We start from the raw sequence: 23,734 nt of genomic DNA, 5'->3' as shown, positions 1-23,734 counted from the left end.
GTGAATGAGGGATAGTGTATAACAGAGTTAATGAGGGATAGAGTTTAACAGAGTGAAAGAGGGATAAAGTATCACAGTGTCAATGAGGGATAGAGTATCACAGAGTGAATGAGGGATAGAATTTCACAGAGTGAATGAGGGATAGTGGTTCCCAGAGTGAATGAGGGATAGAGTGTCACAGAGTGATTGAGGGATAGAGTATAACAGAGTGAATGAGGGATAGAGAATAACAGAGTGAATGAGGAATGGAGAGTCACAGAGAGAATGAGGGATAGAGCATCACGGAGTGAATGAGCGATTGAGTTTCACAGAATGAATGAGGGACAGAGTATCACAGAGCGAATGAGGGATAAAGGATCAGAGAGTGAATGAGGGATAGAGTATCACAGAGTGAATGAGGGATAGAAAATCAAAGAGTGAATGAGGGATAGAGTTTCATAGAGTGAATGAGGGATAGAGTTTCACAGAGTGAATGAGGGATAGAGTAGCATAGAGTGAATGAGGGATAGATGATAACAGAGTGAATGAGGGATTGAGAATCACCGAGTGAATGAGGGATAGCGTTTAAAAGAGTGAAAGGGGGATAGAGTATAAAAGAGTGAATGAGGGATAGAGTGTCACAGAGTGAATGAGGGATAGAATATAACAGAGTGAATGAGGGATCGAATTTGTCAGAGTGAATGAGAGATAGAGTTTCACAGAGTGAATGAGGGATAGAGTTTCACAGAGTGAATGAGGGATAGAGTATAACGGAGTGAATGAGGGATAATGTATCAAAGAGTGAATGTGGACTAGAATTTCACAGAGCGAATGAGGGATCGAGTGTAACAGAGTGAATGAGGGATAGAGTATAACGGAGTGAATGAGGGATAGAGTATCACAGAGTGAATGAGGGATAGAATTTCACAGAGTGAGTGAGGGATAAAGTATCACAGAGTGAATGAGGGATAAAGTTTCATAGAGTGAATGAGGGATAGTGTACCACAGAGTGAAAGAGGGATAGACTTTTACAGAGGAAATGTGGGATAGATTTTCACAGAGTGAATGAGGGATAGAATTTCAGAGAGTGAATGAGGGATAAAGTTTCACAGAGTGAATGAGGGATAGAGTATAACAGCGTGAATGAGGGATAGAGTGTCACAGAGTGAATGAGTGATAGAGTATAACAGAGTGAATGAGGGATAGATTGTCACAGACTGTATAGGGATAGAGTATAACAGCGTGAATGAGGGATAGATTATCACAGAGTAAATGAGGGATAGAGTATAACAGAGTAAATGAGGGATAGAGTGTCACAGAGTGAATGAGTGATAGAGCATCAAAGAGTGAAAAAGGGAAAGAGTGTCACAGAGTGAATGTGGGACTGAGTATCACAGACCGAATGAGGGATAGAGTGTCACAGAGTGAATGAGAGATGGAGTATCCCAGAGTGAATGAGGGATAGAGGATCAGAGAGTGAATGAGGGATAGAGTATCACAGAGTGAATGAGGGATAGAATATAACAGAGTGAATGAGGGATCGAATTTGTCAGAGTGAATGAGGGATAGAGTTTCACAGAGAGTTTGAGGGATAGAGTTTCACAGAGTGAATGAGGGATAGAGTATAACAGCGTGAATGAAGGATAGAGTGTCACAGAGTGAATGAGGGATAGAGAATCACAGAGTGAATGAGGGATAAAGTATCACAGAGTGAATGAGCGTTAGAGTACCAGAGAGTGAATGAGGGATAGAATTTCACAGAGTGCATGAGGGGTAGAGTGTCACAGAGTGAATGAGGGATAGAGTATAACAGAGTGACTGAGGGATAGAGTGTCACAGATTGAATGAGAGATATAGTATCACAGAGTGAATGAGGGATAGATTATTACAGAGTGAATGAGGAATAGAGTGTCACAGAGTGAATGAGGGAAAGAGTATAACAGAGTGAATGAGGGATAGATTTGCGCAGAATGATTTAGGGATAGAGAATCACAGAGGGAATGAGGGATAGAGTTTTACAGAGGGAATGAGGGATAGATTTTCACAGAGTGAATGAGGGATAAAATTTCAGAGAGTGAAAGAGGGATAAAGTTTCACAGATTGAATGAGGGATAGAGTATAACAGAGTGAATAAGGGATAGAGTCCCACAGAGTGAATGAGGGATAGTGTATAACAGAGTTAATGAGGGATAGAGTTTAACAGAGTGAAAGAGGGATAAAGTATCACAGTGTCAATGAGGGATAGAGTATCACAGAGTGAATGAGGGATAGAATTTCACAGAGTGAATGAGGGATAGTGGTTCCCAGAGTGAATGAGGGATAGAGTGTCACAGAGTGATTGAGGGATAGAGTATAACAGAGTGAATGAGGGATAGAGAATAACAGAGTGAATGAGGAATGGAGAGTCACAGAGAGAATGAGGGATAGAGCATCACGGAGTGAATGAGCGATTGAGTTTCACAGAATGAATGAGGGACAGAGTATCACAGAGCGAATGAGGGATAAAGGATCAGAGAGTGAATGAGGGATAGAGTATCACAGAGTGAATGAGGGATAGAAAATCAAAGAGTGAATGAGGGATAGAGTTTCATAGAGTGAATGAGGGATAGAGTTTCACAGAGTGAATGAGGGATAGAGTAGCATAGAGTGAATGAGGGATAGATGATAACAGAGTGAATGAGGGATTGAGAATCACCGAGTGAATGAGGGATAGCGTTTAAAAGAGTGAAAGGGGGATAGAGTATAAAAGAGTGAATGAGGGATAGAGTGTCACAGAGTGAATGAGGGATAGAATATAACAGAGTGAATGAGGGATCGAATTTGTCAGAGTGAATGAGAGATAGAGTTTCACAGAGTGAATGAGGGATAGAGTTTCACAGAGTGAATGAGGGATAGAGTATAACGGAGTGAATGAGGGATAATGTATCAAAGAGTGAATGTGGACTAGAATTTCACAGAGCGAATGAGGGATCGAGTGTAACAGAGTGAATGAGGGATAGAGTATAACGGAGTGAATGAGGGATAGAGTATCACAGAGTGAATGAGGGATAGAATTTCACAGAGTGAGTGAGGGATAAAGTATCACAGAGTGAATGAGGGATAAAGTTTCATAGAGTGAATGAGGGATAGTGTACCACAGAGTGAAAGAGGGATAGACTTTTACAGAGGAAATGTGGGATAGATTTTCACAGAGTGAATGAGGGATAGAATTTCAGAGAGTGAATGAGGGATAAAGTTTCACAGAGTGAATGAGGGATAGAGTATAACAGCGTGAATGAGGGATAGAGTGTCACAGAGTGAATGAGTGATAGAGTATAACAGAGTGAATGAGGGATAGATTGTCACAGACTGTATAGGGATAGAGTATAACAGCGTGAATGAGGGATAGATTATCACAGAGTAAATGAGGGATAGAGTATAACAGAGTAAATGAGGGATAGAGTGTCACAGAGTGAATGAGTGATAGAGCATCAAAGAGTGAAAAAGGGAAAGAGTGTCACAGAGTGAATGTGGGACTGAGTATCACAGACCGAATGAGGGATAGAGTGTCACAGAGTGAATGAGAGATGGAGTATCCCAGAGTGAATGAGGGATAGAGGATCAGAGAGTGAATGAGGGATAGAGTATCACAGAGTGAATGAGGGATAGAATATAACAGAGTGAATGAGGGATCGAATTTGTCAGAGTGAATGAGGGATAGAGTTTCACAGAGAGAATGAGGGATAGAGTTTCACAGAGTGAATGAGGGATAGAGTATAACAGCGTGAATGAAGGATAGAGTGTCACAGAGTGAATGAGGGATAGAGAATCACAGAGTGAATGAGGGATAAAGTATCACAGAGTGAATGAGCGTTAGAGTACCAGAGAGTGAATGAGGGATAGAATTTCACAGAGTGCATGAGGGGTAGAGTGTCACAGAGTGAATGAGGGATAGAGTATAACAGAGTGACTGAGGGATAGAGTGTCACAGATTGAATGAGAGATATAGTATCACAGAGTGAATGAGGGATAGATTATTACAGAGTGAATGAGGAATAGAGTGTCACAGAGTGAATGAGGGAAAGAGTATAACAGAGTGAATGAGGGATAGATTTGCGCAGAATGATTTAGGGATAGAGAATCACAGAGGGAATGAGGGATAGAGTTTTACAGAGGGAATGAGGGATAGATTTTCACAGAGTGAATGAGGGATAAAATTTCAGAGAGTGAAAGAGGGATAAAGTTTCACAGATTGAATGAGGGATAGAGTATAACAGAGTGAATAAGGGATAGAGTCCCACAGAGTGAATGAGGGATAGTGTATAACAGAGTTAATGAGGGATAGAGTTTAACAGAGTGAAAGAGGGATAAAGTATCACAGTGTCAATGAGGGATAGAGTATCACAGAGTGAATGAGGGATAGAATTTCACAGAGTGAATGAGGGATAGTGGTTCCCAGAGTGAATGAGGGATAGAGTGTCACAGAGTGATTGAGGGATAGAGTATAACAGAGTGAATGAGGGATAGAGAATAACAGAGTGAATGAGGAATGGAGAGTCACAGAGAGAATGAGGGATAGAGCATCACGGAGTGAATGAGCGATTGAGTTTCACAGAATGAATGAGGGACAGAGTATCACAGAGCGAATGAGGGATAAAGGATCAGAGAGTGAATGAGGGATAGAGTATCACAGAGTGAATGAGGGATAGAAAATCAAAGAGTGAATGAGGGATAGAGTTTCATAGAGTGAATGAGGGATAGAGTTTCACAGAGTGAATGAGGGATAGAGTAGCATAGAGTGAATGAGGGATAGATGATAACAGAGTGAATGAGGGATTGAGAATCACCGAGTGAATGAGGGATAGCGTTTAAAAGAGTGAAAGGGGTATAGAGTATAAAAGAGTGAATGAGGGATAGAGTGTCACAGAGTGAATGAGGGATAGAATATAACAGAGTGAATGAGGGATCTAATTTGTCAGAGTGAATGAGAGATAGAGTTTCACAGAGTGAATGAGGGATAGAGTTTCACAGAGTGAATGAGGGATAGAGTATAACGGAGTGAATGAGGGATAATGTATCAAAGAGTGAATGAGGACTAGAATTTCACAGAGCGAATGAGGGATCGAGTGTAACAGAGTGAATGAGGGATAGAGTATAACGGAGTGAATGAGGGATAGAGTATCACAGAGTGAATGAGGGATAGAATTTCACAGAGTGAGTGAGGGATAAAGTATCACAGAGTGAATGAGGGATAAAGTTTCATAGAGTGAATGAGGGATAGTGTACCACAGAGTGAAAGAGGGATAGACTTTTACAGAGGAAATGTGGGATAGATTTTCACAGAGTGAATGAGGGATAGAATTTCAGAGAGTGAATGAGGGATAAAGTTTCACAGAGTGAATGAGGGATAGAGTATAACAGCGTGAATGAGGGATAGAGTGTCACAGAGTGAATGAGTGATAGAGTATAACAGAGTGAATGAGGGATAGAGTGTCACAGACTGTATAGGGATAGAGTATAACAGCGTGAATGAGGGATGGATTATCACAGAGTAAATGAGGGATAGAGTATAACAGAGTAAATGAGGGATAGAGTGTCACAGAGTGAATGAGTGATAGAGCATCAAAGAGTGAAAAAGGGAAAGAGTGTCACAGAGTGAATGTGGGACTGAGTATCACAGACCGAATGAGGGATAGAGTGTCACAGAGTGAATGAGAGATGGAGTATCCCAGAGTGAATGAGGGAAAGAGGATCAGAGAGTGAATGAGGGATAGAGTATCACAGAGTGAATGAGGGATAGAGTATCACAGAGTGAATGAGGGATAGAGGATCAGAGAGTGAATGAGGGATAGAGTATAACAGAGTGAATGAGGGATAGATTATAACAGCGTGAATGAGGAATGGAGAGTCACAGATTGAATGAGGGATCAAGTTTCACAGAATGAATGAGGGATAGAGTATCACAGAGTGAATGAGGGATAAAGGATCAGAGAGTGAATGAGGGATAGAGTATCACAGAGTGAAAGAGGGATAGAAAATCAAAGAGTGAATGAGGGATAGAGTTTCATAGAGTGAATGAGGGATAGAGTTTCACATAGTGAATGAGGGACAGAGTAACATAGAGTGAATGTGGGATAGATGATAACAGAGTGAATGAGGGATCGAGAATCACCGAGTGAATGAGGGATAGTGTTTTAAAGAGTGAAAGGGGGATAGAGTATAACAGAGTGAATGAGGGATAGAGTGTCACAGAGTGAATGAGGGATAGAATATAACAGAGTGAATGAGGGATCGAATTTCACAGAGTGAATGAGGGATAGAGTTTCACAGAGTGAATGAGGGATAGAGGATCAGAGAGTGAATGAGGGATAGAGTATCACAGAGTCAATGAGGGATAGAGTGTTACAGAGTGAAAAAGAGATACAGTATCACAGAGTGAATGAGGGATAGAGGATCAGAGAGTGAATGAGGGATAGAGTATAACAGAGTGAATGAGGGATAGATTATAACAGAGCGAATGAGGAATGGAGAGTCACAGAGTGAATGAGGGATAGAGCATCACAGAGTGAATGAGGGATCGAGTTTCACAGAATGATTGAGGGATAGAGTATCACAAAGTGAATGAGGGATAAAGGATCAGAGAGTGAATGAGGGATAGAGTATCACAGAGTGAATGAGAGATAGAAAATGAAAGAGTGAATGAGGGATAGAGTTTCATAGAGTGAATGAGGGATAGAGTTTCACATAGTGAATGAGGGACAGAGTAACATAGAGTGAATGTGGAATAGATGATAACAGAGTGAATGAGGGATCGAGAATCACCGAGTGAATGAGTGATAGTGTTTTAAAGAGTGAAAGGGGGATTGAGTATAACAGAGTGAATGAGGGATAGAGTGTCACAGAGTGAATGAGGGATAGAGTTTCACAGAGTGAATGAGGGATAGAGTATCAGAGAGTGAATGAGGGATAGAGAATCAGAGAGTGAATGAGTGATAGAGTATCACAGAATGAATGAGGGATAGAGTACCAAAAAGTGAATGAGGGATAGAGTTTCACAGAGTGAATGAGGGATAGAGTTTCACAGAGTGAATGAGGGATAGAGTATAATGGAGTGAATGAGGGATAATGTATCAAAGTGTGAATGAGGACTAGAATTTCACAGAGCGAATGAGGGATAGAGTGTAACAGAGTGAATGAGGGATAGAGTATAACGGAGTGAATGAGGGATAGGTTATCACAGAGTGAAAGAGGGATAGAATTTCACAGAGTGAGTGAGGGATAAAGTATCACAGAGTGAATGAGGGATAAAGTTTCACAGAGTGAATGAGGGATAGATTATAACACTGTGAATGAGGGATAGATTATCACAGAATGAATGAAGGATAGAATTTCAGAGAGTGAATGAGGGATAGAGTATAACAGAGTGAATGAGGGATAGAGCGTCACAGATTGAATGAGGGATAGAGTGTAACAGAGTGAATGAGTGATAGAGTATAACGGAGTGAATGCGGGATAGAGTATCACAGAGTGAATGAGGGATAGAATTTCACAGAGTGAGTGAGGGATAAAGTATCACAGAGTGAATGAGGGATAAAGATTCACAGAGTGAATGAGGGATAGAGTGTAACAGAGTGAATAAGGGATAGAGTGTCACACACTGAATAGGGAGAGAGTATAACAGCCTGAATGAGGGATAGATTATCACAGAGGGAATGAGGGATAGGGTAAACATACTAAATGAGGGATAGAGGGTCACAGATTGAATGAGGGATAGTGTACCACAGAGTGAAAGAGGGATAGACTTTTACAGAGGAAATGTGGGATAGATTTTCACAGAGTGAATGAGGGATAGAATTTCAGAGAGTGAATGAGGTATAGAGTATAACAGCGTGAATGAGGGATAGAGTGTCACAGAGTGAATGAGTGATAGAGTATAACAGAGTGAATACGGGATAGAGTGTCACAGACTGTATAGGGATAGAGTATAACAGCGTGAATGAGGGATAGATTATCACAGAGTAAATGAGGATTAGAATATAACAGAGTAAATGAGGGATAGAGGGTCACAGAGTGAATGAGTGATAGAGCATCAAAGAGTGAAAAAGGGAAAGAGTGTCACAGAGTGAATGTGGGACTGAGTATCACAGACCGAATGAGGGATAGAGTGTCACAGAGTGAATGAGAGATGGAGTATCCCAGAGTGAATGAGGGATAGAGGATCAGAGAGTGAATGAGGGATAGAGTATCACAGAGTGAATGAGGGATAGAGGATCAGAGAGTGAATGAGGGATAGAGTATAACAGAGTGAATGAGGGATAGATTATAACTGAGTGAATGAGGAATGGATTGAATGAGGGATTGAGCAACACAGAGTGAATGAGGGATCAAGTTTCACAGAATGAATGAGGGATAGAGTATCACAGAGTGAATGAGGGATAAAGGATCAGAGAGTGAATGAGGGATAGAGTATCACAGAGTGAATGAGGGATAGAAAATCAAAGAGTGAATGATGGATAGAGTTTCATAGAGTGAATGAGGGATAGAGTTTCACATAGTGAATGAGGGACAGAGTAACATAGAGTGAATGTGGGATAGATGATAACAGAGTGAATGAGGGATCGAGAATCACCGAGAGAATGAGGGATAGTGTTTTAAAGAGTGAAAGGGGGATAGAGTATAACAGAGTGAATGAGGGATAGAGTGTCACAGAGTGAATGAGGGATAGAATATAACAGAGTGAATGAGGGATCGAATTTCACAGAGTGAATGAGGGATAGAGTTTCACAGAGTGAATGAGGGATAGAGTTTCACAGAGTGAATGAGGGATAGAGGATCAGAGATTGAATGAGGGATAGAGTATCACAGAGTGAATGAGGGATAGAGTGTCACAGAGTGAATGAGAGATACAGTATCACAGAGTGAATGAGGGATAGAGGATCAGAGAGTGAATGAGGGATAGAGTATAACAGAGTGAAAGAGGGATAGATTATAACAGAGTGAATGAGGAATGGAGAGTCACAGATTGAATGAGGGATAGAGCATCACAGAGTGAATGAGGGATCGAGTTTCACAGAATGAATGAGGGATAGAGTATCACAAAGTGAATGAGGGATAAAGGATCAGAGAGTGAATGAGGGATAGAGTATCACAGAGTGAATGAGAGATAGAAAATCAAAGAGTGAATGAGGGATAGATTTTCATAGAGTGAATGAGGGATATAGTTTCACATAGTGAATGAGGGACAGAGTAACATAGAGTGAATGTGGGATAGATGATAACAGAGTGAATGAGGGATCGAGAATCACCGAGTGAATGAGGGATAGTGTTTTAAAGAGTGAAAGGGGGATTGAGTATAATAGAGTGAATGAGGGATAGAGTGTCACAGAGTGAATGAGGGATAGAATATAACAGAGTGAATGAGGGATCGAATTTCACAGAGTGAATGAGGGATAGAGTTTCACAGAGTGAATGAGGGATAGAGTATCAGAGAGTGAATGAGGGATAGAGAATCAGAGAGTGAATGAGTGATAGAGTATCACGGAATGAAGGAGGGATAGAGTACCAAAAAGTGAATGAGGGATAGAGTTTCATAGAGTGAATGAGGGATAGAGTTTCACAGAGTGAATGAGGGATAGAGTATAACGGAGTGAATGAGGGATAATGTATCAAAGAGTGAATGAGGACTAGAATTTCACAGAGCGAATGAGGGATAGAGTGTAACAGAGTGAATGAGGGATAGAGTATAACACTGTGAATGAGGGATAAATTATCACAGAATGAATGAAGGATAGAATTTCAGAGAGTGAATGAGGGATAGAGTATAACAGAGTGAATGAGGGATAGAGTGTCACAGAGTGAATGAGGGATAGAGTGTAACAGAGTGAATGAGGGATAGAGTATAACGGAGTGAATGCGGGATAGAGTATCACAGAGTGAATGAGGGATAGAATTTCACAGAGTGAGTGAGGGATAAAGTATCACAGAGTGAATGAGGGATAAAGTTTCACAGAGTGAATGAGGGATAGAGTGTAACAGAGTGAATGAGGGATAGAGTGTCACACACTGAATAGGGATAGAGTATAACAGCCTGAATGAGGGATAGATTATCACAGAGTGAATGAGGGATAGGGTAAACATAGTAAGTGAGGGATAGAGGGTCAAAGAATGAATGTGGGATAGAGTGTCACAGAGTGAATGAGGGATAGTGTACCACAGAGTGAAAGAGGGATAGACTTTTACAGAGGAAATGTGGGATAGATTTTCACAGAGTGAATGAGGGATAGAATTTCAGAGAGTGAATGAGGGATAAAGTTTCACAGAGTGAATGAGGGATAGAGTATAACAGCGTGAATGAGGGATAGAGTGTCACAGAGTGAATGAGGGATAGAGTGTCACAGACTGTATAGGGATAGAGTATAACAGCGTGAATGAGGGATAGATTATCACAGAGTAAATGAGGGATAGAGTATAACAGAGTAAATGAGGGATAGAGGGTCACAGAGTGAATGATTAATAGAGCATCAAAGAGTGAAAAAGGGAAAGAGTATCACAGAGTGAATGTGGGACTGAGTATCACAGACCGAATGAGGGATAGAGTATCACTGAGTGAATGAGAGATGGAGTATCCCAGAGTGAATGAGGGATAGAGGATCAGAGAGTGAATGAGGGATAGAGTATCACAGAGTGAATGAGGGATAGAGTATCACAGAGTGAATGAGGGATAGAGGATCAGAGAGTGAATGAGGGATAGAGTATAACAGAGTGAATGAGGGATAGATTATAACAGAGTGAATGAGGAATGGAGAGTCACAGATTGAATGAGGGATTGAGCATCACAGAGTGAATGAGGGATCAAGTTTCACAGAATGAATGAGGGATAGAGTATCACAGAGTGAATGAGGGATAAAGGATCAGAGAGTGAATGAGGGATAGAGTATCACAGAGTGAATGAGGGATAGAAAATCAAAGAGTGAATGAGGGATAGAGTTTCATACAGTGAACGAGGGATAGAGTTTCACATAGTGAATGAGGGACAGAGTAACATAGAGTGAATGTGGGATAGATGATAACAGAGTGAATGAGGGATCGAGAATCACCGAGTGAATGAGGGATAGTGTTTTAAAGAGTGAAAGGGGGATAGAGTATAACAGAGTGAATGAGGGATAGAGTGTCACAGAGTGAATGAGGGATAGAATATAACAGAGTGAATGAGGGATCAAATTTCACAGAGTGAATGAGGGATAGAGTTTCAAAGAGTGAATGAGGGATAGATGATCAGAGAGTGAATGAGGGATCGAGTTTCACAGAATGATTGAGGGATAGAGTATCACAAAGTGAATGAGGGATAAAGGATCAGAGAGTGAATGAGGGATAGAGTATCACAGAGTGAATGAGAGATAGAAAATCAAAGAGTGAATGAGGGATAGAGTTTCATAGAGTGAATGAGGGATAGAGTTTCACATAGTGAATGAGGGACAGAGTAACATAGAGTGAATGTGGAATAGATGATAACAGAGTGAATGAGGGATCGAGAATCACCGAGTGAATGAGTGATAGTGTTTTAAAGAGTGAAAGGGGGATTGAGTATAACAGAGTGAATGAGGGATAGAGTGTCACAGAGTGAATGAGGGATAGAGTTTCACAGAGTGAATGAGGGATAGAGTATCAGAGAGTGAATGAGGGATAGAGAATCAGAGAGTGAATGAGTGATAGAGTATCACAGAATGAATGAGGGATAGAGTACCAAAAAGTGAATGAGGGATAGAGTTTCACAGAGTGAATGAGGGATAGAGTTTCACAGAGTGAATGAGGGATAGAGTATAATGGAGTGAATGAGGGATAATGTATCAAAGAGTGAATGAGGACTAGAATTTCACAGAGCGAATGAGGGATAGAGTGTAACAGAGTGAATGAGGGATAGAGTATAACGGAGTGAATGAGGGATAGGTTATCACAGAGTGAAAGAGGGATAGAATTTCACAGAGTGAGTGAGGGATAAAGTATCACAGAGTGAATGAGGGATAAAGTTTCACAGAGTGAATGAGGGATAGAGTATAACACTGTGAATGAGGGATAGATTATCACAGAATGAATGAAGGATAGAATTTCAGAGAGTGAATGAGGGATAGAGTATAACAGAGTGAATGAGGGATAGAGCGTCACAGATTGAATGAGGGATAGAGTGTAACAGAGTGAATGAGTGATAGAGTATAACGGAGTGAATGCGGGATAGAGTATCACAGAGTGAATGAGGGATAGAATTTCACAGAGTGAGTGAGGGATAAAGTATCACAGAGTGAATGAGGGATAAAGATTCACAGAGTGAATGAGGGATAGAGTGTAACAGAGTGAATAAGGGATAGAGTGTCACACACTGAATAGGGAGAGAGTATAACAGCCTGAATGAGGGATAGATTATCACAGAGGGAATGAGGGATAGGGTAAACATACTAAATGAGGGATAGAGGGTCACAGAGTGAATGTGGGATAGAGTGTCACAGATTGAATTAGGGATAGTGTACCACAGAGTGAAAGAGGGATAGACTTTTACAGAGGAAATGTGGGATAGATTTTCACAGAGTGAATGAGGGATAGAATTTCAGAGAGTGAATGAGGTATAAAGTTTCACAGAGTGAATGAGGGATAGAGTATAACAGCGTGAATGAGGGATAGAGTGTCACAGAGTGAATGAGTGATAGAGTATAACAGAGTGAATACGGGATAGAGTGTCACAGACTGTATAGGGATAGAGTATAACAGTGTGAATGAGGGATAGATTATCACAGAGTAAATGAGGGATAGAGTATAACAGAGTAAATGAGGGATAGAGGGTCACAGAGTGAATGAGTGATAGAGCATCAAAGAGTGAAAAAGGGAAAGAGTGTCACAGGGTGAATGTGGGACTGAGTATCACAGACCGAATGAGGGATAGAGTGTCACAGAGTGAATGAGAGATGGAGTATCCCAGAGTGAATGAGGGATAGAGGATCAGAGAGTGAATGAGGGATAGAGTATCAGAGAGTGAATGAGGGATAGAGGATCAGAGAGTGAATGAGGGATAGAGTATAACAGAGTGAATGAGGGATAGATTATAACTGAGTGAATGAGGAATGGATTGAATGAGGGATTGAGCAACACAGAGTGAATGAGGGATCAAGTTTCACAGAATGAATGAGGGATAGAGTATCACAGAGTGAATGAGGGATAAAGGATCAGAGAGTGAATGAGGGATAGAGTGTCACAGAGTGAATGAGGGATAGAAAATCAAAGAGTGAATGATGGATAGAGTTTCATAGAGTGAATGAGGGATAGAGTTTCACATAGTGAATGAGGGACAGAGTAACATAGAGTGAATGTGGGATAGATGATAACAGAGTGAATGAGGGATCGAGAATCACCGAGAGAATGAGGGATAGTGTTTTAAAGAGTGAAAGGGGGATAGAGTATAACAGAGTGAATGAGGGATAGAGTGTCACAGAGTGAATGAGGGATAGAATATAACAGAGTGAATGAGGGATCGAATTTCACAGAGTGAATGAGGGATAGAGTTTCACAGAGTGAATGAGGGATAGAGTTTCACAGAGTGAATGAGGGATAGAGGATCAGAGATTGAATGAGGGATAGAGTATCACAGAGTGAATGAGGGATAGAGTGTCACAGAGTGAATGAGAGATACAGTATCACAGAGTGAATGAGGGATAGAGGATCAGAGAGTGAATGAGGGATAGAGTATAACAGAGTGAAAGAGGGATAGATTATAACAGAGTGAATGAGGAATGGAGAGTCACAGATTGAATGAGGGATAGAGCATCACAGAGTGAATGAGGGATCGAGTTTCACAGAATGAATGAGGGATAGAGTATCACAAAGTGAATGAGGGATAAAGGATCAGAGAGTGAATGAGGGATAGAGTATCACAGAGTGAATGAGAGATAGAAAATCAAAGAGTGAATGAGGGATAGATTTTCATAGAGTGAATGAGGGATATAGTTTCACATAGTGAATGAGGGACAGAGTAACATAGAGTGAATGTGGGATAGATGATAACAGAGTGAATGAGGGATCGAGAATCACCGAGTGAATGAGGGATAGTGTTTTAAAGAGTGAAAGGGGGATTGAGTATAATAGAGTGAATGAGGGATAGAGTGTCACAGAGTGAATGAGGGATAGAATATAACAGAGTGAATGAGGGATCGAATTTCACAGAGTGAATGAGGGATAGAGTTTCACAGAGTGAATGAGGGATAGAGTATCAGAGAGTGAATGAGGGATAGAGAATCAGAGAGTGAATGAGTGATAGAGTATCACGGAATGAAGGAGGGATAGAGTACCAAAAAGTGAATGAGGGATAGAGTTTCATAGAGTGAATGAGGGATAGAGTTTCACAGAGTGAATGAGGGATAGAGTATAACGGAGTGAATGAGGGATAATGTATCAAAGAGTGAATGAGGACTAGAATTTCACAGAGCGAATGAGGGATAGAGTGTAACAGAGTGAATGAGGGATAGAGTATAACACTGTGAATGAGGGATAGATTATCACAGAATGAATGAAGGATAGAATTTCAGAGAGTGAATGAGGGATAGAGTATAACACAGTGAATGAGGGATAGAGTGTCACAGAGTGAATGAGGGATAGAGTGTAACAGAGTGAATGAGGGATAGAGTATAACGGAGTGAATGCGGGATAGAGTATCACAGAGTGAATGAGGGATAGAATTTCACAGAGTGAGTGAGGGATAAAGTATCACAGAGTGAATGAGGGATAAAGTTTCACAGAGTGAATGAGGGATAGAGTGTAACAGAGTGAATGAGGGATAGAGTGTCACACACTGAATAGGGATAGAGTATAACAGCCTGAATGAGGGATAGATTATCACAGAGTGAATGAGGGATAGGGTAAACATAGTAAGTGAGGGATAGAGGGTCAAAGAGTGAATGTGGGATAGAGTGTCACAGAGTGAATGAGGGATAGTGTACCACAGAGTGAAAGAGGGATAGACTTTTACAGAGGAAATGTGGGATAGATTTTCACAGAGTGAATGAGGGATAGAATTTCAGAGAGTGAATGAGGGATAAAGTTTCACAGAGTGAATGAGGGATAGAGTATAACAGCGTGAATGAGGGATAGAGTGTCACAGAGTGAATGAGGGATAGAGTGTCACAGACTGTATAGGGATAGAGTATAACAGCGTGAATGAGGGATAGATTATCACAGAGTAAATGAGGGATAGAGTATAACAGAGTAAATGAGGGATAGAGGGTCACAGAGTGAATGATTAATAGAGCATCAAAGAGTGAAAAAGGGAAAGAGTGTCACAGAGTGAATGTGGGACTGAGTATCACAGACCGAATGAGGGATAGAGTATCACTGAGTGAATGAGAGATGGAGTATCCCAGAGTGAATGAGGGATAGAGGATCAGAGAGTGAATGAGGGATAGAGTATCACAGAGTGAATGAGGGATAGAGTATCACAGAGTGAATGAGGGATAGAGGATCAGAGAGTGAATGATGGATAGAGTATAACAGAGTGAATGAGGGATAGATTATAACAGAGTGAATGAGGAATGGAGAGTCACAGATTGAATGAGGGATTGAGCATCACAGAGTGAATGAGGGATCAAGTTTCACAGAATGAATGAGGGATAGAGTATCACAGAGTGAATGAGGGATAAAGGATCAGAGAGTGAATGAGGGATAGAGTATCACAGAGTGAATGAGGGATTGAAAATCAAAGAGTGAATGAGGGATAGAGTTTCATACAGTGAACGAGGGATAGAGTTTCACATAGTGAATGAGGGACAGAGTAACATAGAGTGAATGTGGGATAGATGATAACAGAGTGAATGAGGGATCGAGAATCACCGAGTGAATGAGGGATAGTGTTTTAAAGAGTGAAAGGGGGATAGAGTATAACAGAGTGAATGAGGGATAGAGTGTCACAGAGTGAATGAGGGATAGAATATAACAGAGTGAATGAGGGATCAAATTTCACAGAGTGAATGAGGGATAGAGTTTCAAAGAGTGAATGAGGGATAGATGATCAGAGAGTGAATGAGGGATAGAGTATCACAGAGTGAAAGAGGGATAGAGTGTCACAGAGTGAATGAGAGATGCAGTATCACAGAGTGAATGAGGGATAGAGGATCAGAGAGTGAATGAGGGATAGAGTATAACAGAGTGATTGAGGGATAGATTATAACAGAGTGAATGAGGAATGGAGAGTCACAGAGTGAATGAGGGATAGAGCATCACAGAGTGAATGAGGGATCGAGTTTCACAGAATGAATGAGGGATAGAGTATCACAGAGTGAATGAGGGATAAAGGATCAGAGAGTGAATGAGGGATAGAGTATCACAGAGTGAATGAGAGATAGAAAATCAAAGAGTGAATGCGGTATAGAGTTTCATAGAATGAATGAGGGATAGAGTTTCACATAGTGAATGAGGGACAGAGTAACATAGAGTGAATGTGGGATAGATGATAACAGAGTGAATGAGGGATCGAGAATCACCGAGTGAATGAGGGATAGTGTTTTAAAGAGTGAAAGGGGGATTGAGTATAATAGAGTGAATGAGGGATAGAGTGTCACAGAGTGAATGAGGGATAGAATATAACAGAGTGAATGAGGGATCGAATTTCACAGAGTGAATGAGGGATAGAGTTTCACAGAGTGAATGAGGGATAGAGTATCAGAGAGTGAATGAGGGATAGAGAATCAGAGAGTGAATGAGTGATAGAGTATCACAGAATGAATGAGGGATAGAGTACCAAAAAGTGAATGAGGGATAGAGTCTCACAGAGTGAATGAGGGATAGAGTTTCACAGAGTGAATGAGGGATAGAGTATAACGGAGTGAATGAGGGATAGAGTATCAAAGAGTGAATGAGGACTAGAATTTCACAGAGCGAATGAGGGATAGAGTGTAACAGAGTGAATGAGGGATAGAGTATAACGGAGTGAATGAGGGATAGAGTATCACTGAGTGAATGGGGGATAGAATTTCACAGAATGAATGAGGGATAGAGTATAACACTGTGAATGAGGGATAGATTATCACAGAATGAATGAAGGATAGAATTTCAGAGAGTGAATGAGGGATAGAGTATAACACAGTGAATGAGGGATAGAGTATCGCAGAGTGAATGAGGGATAGAGTGTAACAGAGTGAATGAGGGATAGAGTATAACGGAGTGAATGCGGGATAGAGTATCACAGAGTGAATGAGGGATAGAATTTCACAGAGTGAGTGAGGGATAAAGTATCACAGAGTGAATGAGGGATAGAGTGTAACAGAGTGAATGAGGGATAGAGTGTCACACACTGAATAGGGATAGAGTATAACAAACTGAATAAGGGATAGATTATCACAGAGTGAATGAGGGACAGGGTAAACATAGTAAATGAGGGATAGAGGGTCACAGAGTGAATGTGGGATAGAGTGTCACAGAGTGAATGAGGGATAGTGTACCACAGAGTGAAAGAGGGATAGACTTTTACAGAGGAAATGTGGGATAGATTTTCACAGAGTGAATGAGGGATAGAATTTCAGAGAGTGAATGAGGGATAAAGTTTCACAGAGTGAATGAGGGATAGAGTATAACAGCGTGAATGAGGGATAGAGCGTCACAGAGTGAATGAGTGATAGAGTATAACAGAGTGAATACGGGATAGAGTGTCACAGACTGTATAGGGATAGAGTATAACAGTGTGAATGAGGGATAGATTATCACAGAGTAAATGAGGGATAGAGTATAACAGAGTAAATGAGGGATAGAGGGTCACAGAGTGAATGAGTGATAGAGCATCAAAGAGTGAAAAAGGGAAAGAGTGTCACAGAGTGAATGTGGGACTGAGTATCACAGACCGAATGAGGGATAGAGTGTCACAGAGTGAATGAGAGATGGATTATCCCAGAGTGAATGAGGGATAGAGGATCAGAGAGTGAATGAGGGATAGAGTATCAGAGAGTGAATGAGGGATAGAGGATCAGAGAGTGAATGAGGGATAGAGTATAACAGAGTGAATGAGGGATAGATTATAACTGAGTGAATGAGGAATGGATTGAATGAGGGATTGAGCAACACAGAGTGAATGAGGGATCAAGTTTCACAGAATGAATGAGGGATAGAGTATCACAGAGTGAATGAGGGATAAAGGATCAGAGAGTGAATGAGGGATAGAGTATCACAGAGTGAATGAGGGATAGAAAATCAAAGAGTGAATGATGGATAGAGTTTCATAGAGTGAATGAGGGATAGAGTTTCACATAGTGAATGAGGGACAGAGTAACATAGAGTGAATGTGGGATAGATGATAACAGAGTGAATGAGGGATCGAGAATCACCGAGAGAATGAGGGATAGTGTTTTAAAGAGTGAAAGGGGGATAGAGTATAACAGAGTGAATGAGGGATAGAGTGTCACAGAGTGAATGAGGGATAGAATATAACAGAGTGAATGAGGGATCGAATTTCACAGAGTGAATGAGGGATAGAGTTTCACAGAGTGAATGAGGGATAGAGTTTCACAGAGTGAATGAGGGATAGAGGATCAGAGATTGAATGAGGGATAGAGTATCACAGAGTGAATGAGGGATAGAGTGTCACAGAGTGAATGAGAGATACAGTATCACAGAGTGAATGAGGGATAGAGGATCAGAGAGTGAATGAGGGATAGAGTATAACAGAGTGAAAGAGGGATAGATTATAACAGAGTGAATGAGGAATGGAGAGTCACAGATTGAATGAGGGATAGAGCATCACAGAGTGAATGAGGGATCGAGTTTCACAGAATGAATGAGGGATAGAGTATCACAAAGTGAATGAGGGATAAAGGATCAGAGAGTGAATGAGGGATAGAGTATCACAGAGTGAATGAGAGATAGAAAATCAAAGAGTGAATGAGGGATAGATTTTCATAGAGTGAATGAGGGATATAGTTTCACATAGTGAATGAGGGACAGAGTAACATAGAGTGAATGTGGGATAGATGATAACAGAGTGAATGAGGGATCGAGAATCACCGAGTGAATGAGGGATAGTGTTTTAAAGAGTGAAAGGGGGATTGAGTATAATAGAGTGAATGAGGGATAGAGTGTCACAGAGTGAATGAGGGATAGAATATAACAGAGTGAATGAGGGATCGAATTTCACAGAGTGAATGAGGGATAGAGTTTCACAGAGTGAATGAGGGATAGAGTATCAGAGAGTGAATGAGGGATAGAGAATCAGAGAGTGAATGAGTGATAGAGTATCACGGAATGAAGGAGGGATAGAGTACCAAAAAGTGAATGAGGGATAGAGTTTCATAGAGTGAATGAGGGATAGAGTTTCACAGAGTGAATGAGGGATAGAGTATAACGGAGTGAATGAGGGATAATGTATCAAAGAGTGAATGAGGACTAGAATTTCACAGAGCGAATGAGGGATAGAGTGTAACAGAGTGAATGAGGGATAGAGTATAACACTGTGAATGAGGGATAGATTATCACAGAATGAATGAAGGATAGAATTTCAGAGAGTGAATGAGGGATAGAGTATAACACAGTGAATGAGGGATAGAGTGTCACAGAGTGAATGAGGGATAGAGTGTAACAGAGTGAATGAGGGATAGAGTATAACGGAGTGAATGCGGGATAGAGTATCACAGAGTGAATGAGGGATAGAATTTCACAGAGTGAGTGAGGGATAAAGTATCACAGAGTGAATGAGGGATAAAGTTTCACAGAGTGAATGAGGGATAGAGTGTAACAGAGTGAATGAGGGATAGAGTGTCACACACTGAATAGGGATAGAGTATAACAGCCTGAATGAGGGATAGATTATCACAGAGTGAATGAGGGATAGGGTAAACATAGTAAGTGAGGGATAGAGGGTCAAAGAGTGAATGTGGGATAGAGTGTCACAGAGTGAATGAGGGATAGTGTACCACAGAGTGAAAGAGGGATAGACTTTTACAGAGGAAATGTGGGATAGATTTTCACAGAGTGAATGAGGGATAGAATTTCAGAGAGTGAATGAGGGATAAAGTTTCACAGAGTGAATGAGGGATAGAGTATAACAGCGTGAATGAGGGATAGAGTGTCACAGAGTGAATGAGGGATAGAGTGTCACAGACTGTATAGGGATAGAGTATAACAGCGTGAATGAGGGATAGATTATCACAGAGTAAATGAGGGATAGAGTATAACAGAGTAAATGAGGGATAGAGGGTCACAGAGTGAATGATTAATAGAGCATCAAAGAGTGAAAAAGGGAAAGAGTGTCACAGAGTGAATGTGGGACTGAGTATCACAGACCGAATGAGGGATAGAGTATCACTGAGTGAATGAGAGATGGAGTATCCCAGAGTGAATGAGGGATAGAGGATCAGAGAGTGAATGAGGGATAGAGTATCACAGAGTGAATGAGGGATAGAGTATCACAGAGTGAATGAGGGATAGAGGATCAGAGAGTGAATGAGGGATAGAGTATAACAGAGTGAATGAGGGATAGATTATAACAGAGTGAATGAGGAATGGAGAGTCACAGATTGAATGAGGGATTGAGCATCACAGAGTGAATGAGGGATCAAGTTTCACAGAATGAATGAGGGATAGAGTATCACAGAGTGAATGAGGGATAAAGGATCAGAGAGTGAATGAGGGATAGAGTATCACAGAGTGAATGAGGGATAGAAAATCAAAGAGTGAATGAGGGATAGAGTTTCATACAGTGAACGAGGGATAGAGTTTCACATAGTGAATGAGGGACAGAGTAACATAGAGTGAATGTGGGATAGATGATAACAGAGTGAATGAGGGATCGAGAATCACCGAGTGAATGAGGGATAGTGTTTTAAAGAGTGAAAGGGGGATAGAGTATAACAGAGTGAATGAGGGATAGAGTGTCACAGAGTGAATGAGGGATAGAATATAACAGAGTGAATGAGGGATCAAATTTCACAGAGTGAATGAGGGATAGAGTTTCAAAGAGTGAATGAGGGATAGATGATCAGAGAGTGAATGAGGGATAGAGTATCACAGAGTGAAAGAGGGATAGAGTGTCACAGAGTGAATGAGAGATGCAGTATCACAGAGTGAATGAGGGATAGAGGATCAGAGAGTGAATGAGGGATAGAGTATAACAGAGTGATTGAGGGATAGATTATAACAGAGTGAATGAGGAATGGAGAGTCACAGAGTGAATGAGGGATAGAGCATCACAGAGTGAATGAGGGATCGAGTTTCACAGAATGAATGAGGGATAGAGTATCACAGAGTGAATGAGGGATAAAGGATCAGAGAGTGAATGAGGGATAGAGTATCACAGAGTGAATGAGAGATAGAAAATCAAAGAGTGAATGCGGTATAGAGTTTCATAGAATGAATGAGGGATAGAGTTTCACATAGTGAATGAGGGACAGAGTAACATAGAGTGAATGTGGGATAGATGATAACAGAGTGAATGAGGGATCGAGAATCACCGAGTGAATGAGGGATAGTGTTTTAAAGAGTGAAAGGGGGATTGAGTATAATAGAGTGAATGAGGGATAGAGTGTCACAGAGTGAATGAGGGATAGAATATAACAGAGTGAATGAGGGATCGAATTTCACAGAGTGAATGAGGGATAGAGTTTCACAGAGTGAATGAGGGATAGAGTATCAGAGAGTGAATGAGGGATAGAGAATCAGAGAGTGAATGAGTGATAGAGTATCACAGAATGAATGAGGGATAGAGTACCAAAAAGTGAATGAGGGATAGAGTCTCACAGAGTGAATGAGGGATAGAGTTTCACAGAGTGAATGAGGGATAGAGTATAACGGAGTGAATGAGGGATAGAGTATCAAAGAGTGAATGAGGACTAGAATTTCACAGAGCGAATGAGGGATAGAGTGTAACAGAGTGAATGAGGGATAGAGTATAACGGAGTGAATGAGGGATAGAGTATCACAGAGTGAATGAGGGATAAAGTTTCACAGAATGAATGAGGGATAGAGTATAACACTGTGAATGAGGGATAGATTATCACAGAATGAATGAAGGATAGAATTTCAGAGAGTGAATGAGGGATAGAGTATAACACAGTGAATGAGGGATAGAGTATCGCAGAGTGAATGAGGGATAGAGTGTAACAGAGTGAATGAGGGATAGAGTATAACGGAGTGAATGCGGGATAGAGTATCACAGAGTGAATGAGGGATAGAATTTCACAGAGTGAGTCAGGGATAAAGTATCACAGAGTGAATGAGGGATAGAGTGTAACAGAGTGAATGAGGGATAGAGTGTCACACACTGAATAGGGATAGAGTATAACAAACTGAATAAGGGATAGATTATCACAGAGTGAATGAGGGACAGGGTAAACATAGTAACTGAGGGATAGAGGGTCACAGAGTGAATGTGGGATAGAGTGTCACAGAGTGAATGAGGGATAGTGTACCACAGAGTGAAAGAGGGATAGACTTTTACAGAGGAAATGTGGGATAGATTTTCACAGAGTGAATGAGGGATAGAATTTCAGAGAGTGAATGAGGGATAAAGTTTCACAGAGTGAATGAGGGATAGAGTATAACAGCGTGAATGAGGGATAGAGTGTCACAGAGTGAATGAGTGATAGAGTATAACAGAGTGAATGAGGGATAGAGTGTCACAGACTGTATAGGGATAGAGTATAACAGCGTGAATGAGGGATAGATTATCACAGAGTAAATGAGGGATAGAGTATAACAGAGTAAATGAGGGATAGAGGGTCACAGAGTGAATGAGTGATAGAGCATCAAAGAGTGAAAAAGGGAAAGAGTGTCACAGAGTGAATGTGGGACTGAGTATCACAGACCGAATGAGGGATAGAGTATCACAGAGTGAATGAGAGATGGAGTATCCCAGAGTGAATGAGGGATAGAGGATCAGAGAGTGAATGAGGGATAGAGTATCACAGAGTGAATGAGGGATAGAGCATCAGAGAGTGAATGAGGGATAGAGTATCACAGAGTGAATGAGGGATAGAAAATCAAAGAGTGAATGATGGATAGAGTTTCATAGAGCGAATGAGGGATAGAGTTTCACATAGTGAATGAGGGACAGAGTAACATAGAGTGAATGTGGGATAGATATTAACAGAATGAATGAGGGATCGAGAATCACCGAGTGAATGAGGGATAGTGTTTTAAAGAGTGAAAGGGGGATAGAGTATAACAGAGTGAATGAGGGATAGAGTGTCACAGAGTGAATGAGGGATAGAATATAACAGAGTGAACGAGGGATCGAATTTCACAGAGTGAATGAGGGATAGAGTTTCACAGAGTGAATGAGGGATAGAGTTTCACAGAGTGAATGAGGGATAGAGGATCAGAGAGTGAATGAGGGATAGAGTATAACAGAGTGAATGAAGGATAGATTATAACAGAGTGAATGAGGAATGGAGAGTCACAGATTGAATGAGGGATAGAGCATCACAGAGTGAATGAGGGATCGAGTTTCACAGAATGAATGAGGGATAGAGTATCACAGAGTGAATGAGGGATAAAGGATCAGAGAGTGAATGAGGGATAGAGTATCACAGAGTGAATGAGAGATAGAAAATCAAAGAGTGAATGAGGGATAGAGTTTCATAGAGTGAATGAGGGATATAGTTTCACATAGTGAATGAGGGACAGAGTAACATAGAGTGAATGTGGGATAGATGATAACAGAGTGAATGAGGGATCGAGAATCACCGAGTGAATGAGGGATAGTGTTTTAAAGAGTGAAATGGGGATTGAGCATAACAGAGTGAATGAGGGATAGAGTGTCACA

The sequence above is a fragment of the Carcharodon carcharias genome, chromosome 28, assembly GCF_017639515.1.
Source record: "Carcharodon carcharias isolate sCarCar2 chromosome 28, sCarCar2.pri, whole genome shotgun sequence".
In the NCBI taxonomy this organism is placed as follows: domain Eukaryota; kingdom Metazoa; phylum Chordata; class Chondrichthyes; order Lamniformes; family Lamnidae; genus Carcharodon; species Carcharodon carcharias.
This window is presented reverse-complemented; position numbering follows the sequence as displayed.